The sequence below is a fragment of the Tupaia chinensis genome, unplaced genomic scaffold (genome assembly GCF_000334495.1).
Source record: "Tupaia chinensis unplaced genomic scaffold, TupChi_1.0 Scaffold146140_1, whole genome shotgun sequence".
NCBI classification, from domain to species: domain Eukaryota; kingdom Metazoa; phylum Chordata; class Mammalia; order Scandentia; family Tupaiidae; genus Tupaia; species Tupaia belangeri.
In genome coordinates this window covers 236,432-243,751 of record NW_006205995.1, presented here as the reverse complement: position 1 = coordinate 243,751, position 7,320 = coordinate 236,432, and the positions used below count along the sequence as shown (strand labels likewise).

Genomic DNA, 7,320 nt, shown 5'->3' with positions numbered 1-7,320 from the left:
CCAGGCCGGTGACGTCCCGGTACAAATGAAGGAGGGGGCCCGGAGTCTTCCCAGCGGCTCCAGATGGCCCCGGAGCTGCGGGCACGTGCGAAGGACTAGCGCTGGGCTCGACCCGGGACCGCCGTCCCCTTCCCGGGAGACTCGCCTCCCCCGCTAGGTGGGCTCCCTCCTTCCCCTGCCGAGCTTCTCTCACGGTTGGCGCGCTAGCCCTGCAAGCCATCGCCCCTCTCCCCAGCGGCTGCTTCCCGGTGCAGGTTGCCGCAGTGACCGGAGTGACACAGTCATCACCCCTTCTGCCCTGGCCCACTAAGCTTTATTTCCCGGAGGGCTGCCGGGAGTCGGAGCTTTCTTTACCCTTAAATGCTAGGCCTCTGGGGGTGGGGAGAGAGGGCGCAAAAATCGTCAGGGCCTGGTTCAGCTTGGTCGCGCTGATGCGGCACCCTCCGCCCTCCCGGATACCCCTCTGCCCACCCTTCCTCATCTATGCCCTGGGAGCCAAGCACTCGGTGCCAACAGTCCCGATATCGGTCGTACCTCGCTGTCCCAGCCGCCTGGGTCCTTCTCCCGCTCAGCTCATAATTAAGGCGGCGCGCCGCTTAGCCAATGACTCCGCATGTAGGGTGGGGGACGGGAGGGAGGGTCCTGGTGGGTTCCCACGTTAACTTCCGGGTGCTGATGGGGCTACCGAGGCTTGGGCAGTACCTGAGGCTGCTCCTTGGCTCTCCTGGTAAAGCACTCACACTGCTGCTTGCGAGAAGCAGTGACGCAGCCAGGGTGGTTGCGGGCGCGCGGGTCTCCACTGGCACCGTAGGGACGCCTCTTTCCCGGCGTCCCCGAGCGAAGCCTCCAGACTTGAAAATCAATTCAGCTTCAGGTGTAATTGTGCCTTTTCTACAGTCACGCTTCAATCCGGAATCGAACCTGTTTCCTAGGCCTGGTAGGGACGCGTGCAGAGGCCCGTAGTGTGAGACACACACCCGGCTGCCACATGCCGTGGCTTTCTTTCATTTACAAAAGAATGGGGAAAAAAATCCTAAACAAAAGGCAGAGCCGTGTCCCGTTAGGTGCTTTCATCCCTTGGAGAAAGGACAGATGTGCCCATTGTCCAGTCCCTGGCAGTTATGCCGGGTCAGCGCTGAGCCCCAGCCCCAGGCGAGTGGTAGTCACAATGGAGGAGGCCTCTTAAAGCGTGGATATCTGGGCCCAGATATGGAACAGTGTGTGTGGCCTGCACTGGGCCAAACTCACACTTTAGGTTTGTTTGCTGGGACACCCAGCTGGAGCCAACCAGTGGTGTTTCCACTGCTAATGTTCCCAGACTCTCAGAGAGGCCGGGACTGGGGTGATGGCAGTTGTGGTGATTAGGTAAAGCTAAGCTGACTGGCCAGCCCTCTAAGGCATGGGGAGCCTCATTTCTTTGCCCAAGTCTCTGCCACCACCAGGGTGACACCATGATCCAGGTAGGTCAAGGTCACTGGGAACAGTCAACTTGACTTTCTAGAAAGTGGCTATATCCTGGCATGCATAATCTGGCTGGTTCCACCATCAGAGACACTCCCAGCCTGCGTAAAAATGTGTGTGGAGGCCTGGAAAATGAGAGTCCATCTCACCAGACATTTTGTCTGCTCGACAATGAACATTTAGGAATGTGGGACCCTAGAGGGGAAAAAGGCTTTGGGAAAAAAATGCATTGACATAAAGGAACTCGGAAAACAAAATTATTCAGACTTCTACCTACTTATTCATACACAGTCATCAAATATATTTTCTGCCCAGTGGATCACAGGATTTTGGTGGGAAGCTGCATCTTTGATTCCTTACTGGTTCTGTTCTCTTTTCCTTTAGCATAGACCATGCAGCTGTCATAGGAGACCAAGCAATGGGTTAAAGTAGTGGGGCAGCCTTTGAGCAAAACTGTCCTCCCCACTGTAATGATTTTAATCGCACGGAAATGATTGATTTGCCCTTATGACAACTCTCTTCCCAAAAGGCAGTTTATTAGAAGAAAGAAGTAAATACCACCAAGTGCACAAATTGTTCATGGTTTTCTCTTTGTGGAGCTAATTAGGGATTTGATCTTGGAAACTCCTCTTCATGTGAGGCTCCAGGCTGAGCCCCTGGAGGCCACCTGAAGCAAGCTGGGATCTGGTGAGCTCAACTTTCTCCACCCCCAAGGATATTTATGAAAGAGGGGGTCTGGTTCAGTGTTGGTCCCTAAAGGAGAAGCCAAAGGAAAGATTTGGACAAATATAATAGGCATTGGACGTGCTCAATGTAATGTCTTCTTTTTTCCCTCAAACTTTTTTAAAAATGCACTTGCAGGACTGACTTTGGCTTGTGAATTGCCCTAATCTTTCTGAGTTACTCACATGTATTATTTAACCATTGTTTTCCTGTAGTTGAGTTGCAGAGATTTCTCAGTGAGAAACAACCTGATTCTCTCCTGCCTGCTCAGAAAATGTCCTCTTACTAAAGATGTGTGATCCCTAGGAAGGATGCTCTTTTTGGTCTAGTTAAGGTGAGTGTGCAGGTGTGGGGTGGGAGGGGCGCTAGACAGATTGTCAACTGCGGAAGGACTGGGATCTCTTTTCACCACTTTGTTCTCCCTTCTTCTCCCTTTCTGTGCCCAGCACGATGCCTGGCACTCATTAGATGCACTAAAGGGCATGGAGGAAATAGAATTTTAGGAGGAGCCCCTGGAACTTGGTAGGTCAGTGTGTGCAGTTGAGAAGAGGGCTTATTGTTAGAGGTTTAGGTTCTGAGCAGCTGCAGGAAACTAAAGAAAAAATAGTGTCAATCGCCATTAGAAAATAACATACACCTATCTATGTAAGCAAAAGGGAAATAATACTCTCCAGTGGGTGCTTGTTGCTGGCAATATTTTCAGTGTAGAAGCAAAGATTTCAGAATGTTTGTTTTGCAAATATCAGAGAAGGGGGAGCAGGTACAATCCTTCTTGTGCTTGCTCAGTGACCCTGCCAGGTTTAGCAAAGAAAAGAGTAAGGCAGTTCCTCCAAATGTTAGCTACGTGGAACCTTCTATGGGTTTCAGAGTTAATGCTTTCCTTCTCTGTGAGTAGTAGAGTTGTAACAATGTTCTAGTTCCAGCTTCCAGGACTGTTCCAAAGAAATGCTTCTGTCCATCCCAAGCCATCGAATGTTTAATTCCCATTTCTTGGCCTTGTTACAAATAGCAAGCCTGGGTGTCAGGGCAGATTCTCCCACCCAGGGCTCCAGGAGGAGGGAGGCTGTCTCAACAGCATTTCTGATACTGGGAGCCGGTTTAGAATTAAACTCCTGGTGAGGAACTATTTATTTGGCCTCCGGCTACTGTAGCACATGTGATACTAGAGGTAGAGGGTTTGGTCCTGTGCGTTCCCTGCCAGTCTCTCACTGCCTTCCTTTGGAGTCCTCCCACTTCTAAAGAAATTATGTGCAGAAAGCTGCTGTTGGCTTAGACTGATAATTTACTATCGAAAACCATTTTAAAAATTAGTTACTGCCCTTCACCCTCTGGGGGCCAGAAATGGTAACCAGTATTTTGGCCCTCTTCATCTTTCACTCTTCTATTTATCTGTTCGGTTTACTTTTTAAATGATTATTAGTAAATTATGGTTTTTGTCCATGAAAATATTTAACTCGGCATTTTTCCACTTCCCTCTTTCATCTCCTCCTGGCCTCTCCAGATCTGAAGAGAAGATGCTCTGTGGGAGGGCTGTCAGTTCCTGCCAGCTCCAGTCGACTGGGGTCCTAGGGGCTGCTATTAGGGGCTGCCGAGGGCAAGGGCTGCCTGGGCAGCCTCGATGCTGCCAGCCAGATCGCTCTGCAAGCGTCTCAGGTTACTTCCTGGGCTGAGGAAGAAAACCGCTTGCTCTCCTGGGCTCTTGGCTAAACTGGAGGCGGCCTTATCTGGGTTGCAATCCGTTCTGGCCATCACTCACTTCAGCAAGGGCTTTTCAGGGCTTCAAGGCAAGATCTTTGACAGGAGAAGGGGTGCCCTGATGCTGAAGGACCGAGGCAAGGATTTGAGGCTCTCTGGAGACTGGCCGCAAGACCTGGCTCTGTCCTCACCCCAGCCTTATTCTGGGGAAGTTGGCCTCCTCTCTTGGATCTTCACTGGATTTTCTTTCCTGGTCATAATTTTATATTGTTCACACATATTGCAAAAGAGACCCACCCAGGCCATAGAGGCGGCTAATTTTTCAGTGGGGTGGCGGTTAATGCCACCCCACTTGGGTCTCCAAGCTGGATTAGCTGTGCACCACGGAGAGCGTGCCAAGGCTGGGGGCTGGCGAGAACAGGAGGAAGGAAGAAAGCATTTTTGTGCTTGTGCAGTCCTGAGCCATGAGAAGTGCAGAAATCTCGGAGGAGGCCGGCGGAGGGCAAAGTCGGCTCTTCATGGTCTTCTGGTGCACAGTCCGGCGTCCTGGAGGGACTCAGACACACTCCGGCGTCCTGGAGGGACTCTAGTCACACCGGTGGCTGCCCAGCAGGGAGCCTTTAAGGTCCACGGATTGGACCAGCCACCCCAAGGCGGATTGCGGACTCAGAGCAGGTGCCAGGCCCAGCCGGCAACCCCTCCGCAGCCTCGCCTGTAACGCAGACCCAGACCCAAGAGCAGCTGCACGTGGGAAGGAAAACTCTTTAAACAAATCATTTTGGTGTCTAATCAATTAGTGTTTGCGCAGTCAAGTACCATAGATTTAACAGAATAATCGTTACCGCCCTTGTCTTTATTTGACCCGCAGACACCTAGAAGATTTAAAAATGAAACGCCCGCCGGTTGCCGAGCTCCCCACCTCTTGCTGCGCCTCCCTCCCGGCTGGCTAGGCTCTCCTCTGGCCTTTGGCTGAACGTCCTCTTACCCTCCCTGTCCTTCCCCCTTCACTCCTCTCACACTTCGCGCTTTCTTACCTGGCGGCCCGCGGCCTTCAGCAGCTCAATCTCCTCCTTCCGTTCACCCCCTCCCCCGCCCCGTGGCTGGCACAAAAATCTGCCTCCCGCTGTTGGACCCCCAGGAGGGCGCCTGCCCTTTGACCCTGGGGCAGGCGGGAGTGGGATTATCAGGTTGCCAAAGGCCCAGATCTCCCTCCGCCCTTCCCCGTCCCGCCTTGTTCCTAAACCCATCCAAGACCTGAGGGGTAATGTGAGTGCCTTTTAGGTTTTGTGGCTCTCCGGAGAAGCCTTCAGCAGGGTCTGTGCGTCGGGGTCTGGCCCCATAAATGAGTGTACCTGGTTACAGAAGGGGGTTGAAAGGAAAGCCTAGGTCCCTGGTCCGCAGCATGCCAAGGCGGGATGGGAGGTTAGTCTTGGGCAGGACGCGGGAAGGAAGGGCGTCCCAGCTGCCGGCTTCCGGAGGACTGTCTTCTTTCATTAATGCTTCTCCGGGTCCAGAGGTGGGAGGCCGGTCTCCCTTTGATGCTGAATAGCCGCTCCTGCGCTTTCCTCTCCAGCCCGCGGCTTTTTCAGGCCTAACCAGTGTGGGTACATGTGTGTGGGTGCGTGCCTGTGTATGTGCACCACACCTGGTACTCAGGCCACCAACGCTGAGCTGCAGGAGCCCCCAGACCTACATTGGGGCGCTAGAGGGTTGGAAGGAAGGTCACTGGGCCAAGAGACCTGGAGGTGGAGATGTGGGGGAAGATTGACAAGTGGGGTGAAGAAATTTGGGGGACCCCAGTGGTCAAGAAGGCCTCATCCTCTAATCATTTAGCTCGGCACGGAGGTCCAAGGGTGGCTGATGCACCCACAGTGGGTTGTGGATAGTGGGTTAAAAGGAGGCTGTAATTCTGAGAGGGGGAGATGGGGAGTGAGCTGCAGGCAAAGCCACCTCCTCCTACACCAGCAGCCCAACGCCAGCCCAACCCCGGCGTCAGTTGTCCCAGTTTGAGCCTGGAACACTCTGACATCTCTAAAATTGCCTCAAAGCATGGAGTCTCTGTCACCCACCTGAGAAACTTCCCTCTCGACAATAGATGATGATAACGTATTTGACTAATGCCTGTATTTTCCTGTTTAACATACATTAATCCAAGTAACAAAAAAATCAATATCGCTAACAACATTGCAAACAAATCCTGGTCTCTCTCACGCAAAAACCTTCTCCGATTTTCAGTCACTCCTTCCCCCTCAGATTTTGTTATTTCTCTCTAACCCAACTGGTCGTTTCTGGATGGCTTGGGAATCCAATCTTAGTTTTCAAGAGTCATTCTCTAAAAATTCCATTTTTTTTTATTTTAAAAACATTTTATTTTCCCGTAAGGGAAACCTGGATCCCTTCAGATTCTATTCATTTGAGCATCCTGAATTGAACTCAAACTTTGTCCTTCCCAGAACCAGCGAGTGCCCCAGATTACTGGCCAATGATCTCAGGTTTTGCTGTTTTTCCTTCTCTAACAACACCCCCTTTATAGAAGCCCCTAGCACCCTCCCAGAGCAGGAGGTCCCTTCATTCCTTTCTCCCCAGTGTTCTGTCCCCAACCCAGCAACCCACAGCTAATCTCAGCTAGGAGTTCTTGTTGGGAGGTTATGGTTCTTATTATGATTGTTTTTAAAAATTGGTGTTTTCCACCTGGAAGGAATAAACCGGAGGGGCTGGCTAATGAAGGAACTTAGGTTTGCAAAACACTGTAAATAATTTAGTATTGTATTTCAAGGAAAAAAATAGCTTTCTTAAATCATCCCCGCAATATAAATTGCAGACTTACAGTATGGTCCTGGTAAGTCTAAATTTTTAAAGGAGCAATATTCAAAGAGACATAGATGTCTGTATTAATTATTTATTCGCCGGTGCCTTCCTTCGTTTCTAACTTATTATTAATTAGGCGCCTCTAGTCTTTCGCAGAGCGCTCCACTGAGCCGGTTGCAGCTTTAAATATGAATTAAAAGCAAATCCAAGCTACTGTAATGCGAAAATTATTCCGTGTCTTGCATGGCAGAGATGAATAGCTGCGTGGATCAATACCGTGAAACTCGGCTCCCAACGACAGGGTTATTGATAGCTTATATTAATGATGTTAATGATGGAAAAAGGAAAACAACAGCCCACCCGACTTAGAAACTTTTTAGCCGCTGAAACCCCGCAATAAAAACGGGAAGGGGGCAGGAATCAGGCTTAAGTGTAATAAGAAAATTATTTATGAAACCGGATAAATGACTTCAGAGCCTTGATGCATTTGAACCTAACGCTCTTGGCTCCTGGCGGCCCCGGCTCCAGCAGGGGAGACCGCGAAAACCCCAAGCCACGGGGAACTGGGGGGCAGGGGGAGGGCACTTTGCCCGCCTCTGCAGCCTCCGGTTTGCTGCTTGCTGCTGCCGGTCT

The 7,320-nt window shown here is 51.1% G+C and overlaps 1 long non-coding RNA gene across 1 annotated transcript; it reads left to right on the top strand.

Annotated features, from left to right (window-relative positions):
- The first annotated feature begins 33 nt into the window (after positions 1–33).
- On the top strand, positions 34–4,668 carry LOC114006198 (uncharacterized). The gene is made up of 3 exons (XR_003547950.1): positions 34–157; positions 2,400–2,518; positions 3,686–4,668. It is a non-coding gene; the product is annotated as an uncharacterized LOC114006198 (long non-coding RNA).
- The last annotated feature ends 2,652 nt before the right edge of the window (positions 4,669–7,320 follow it).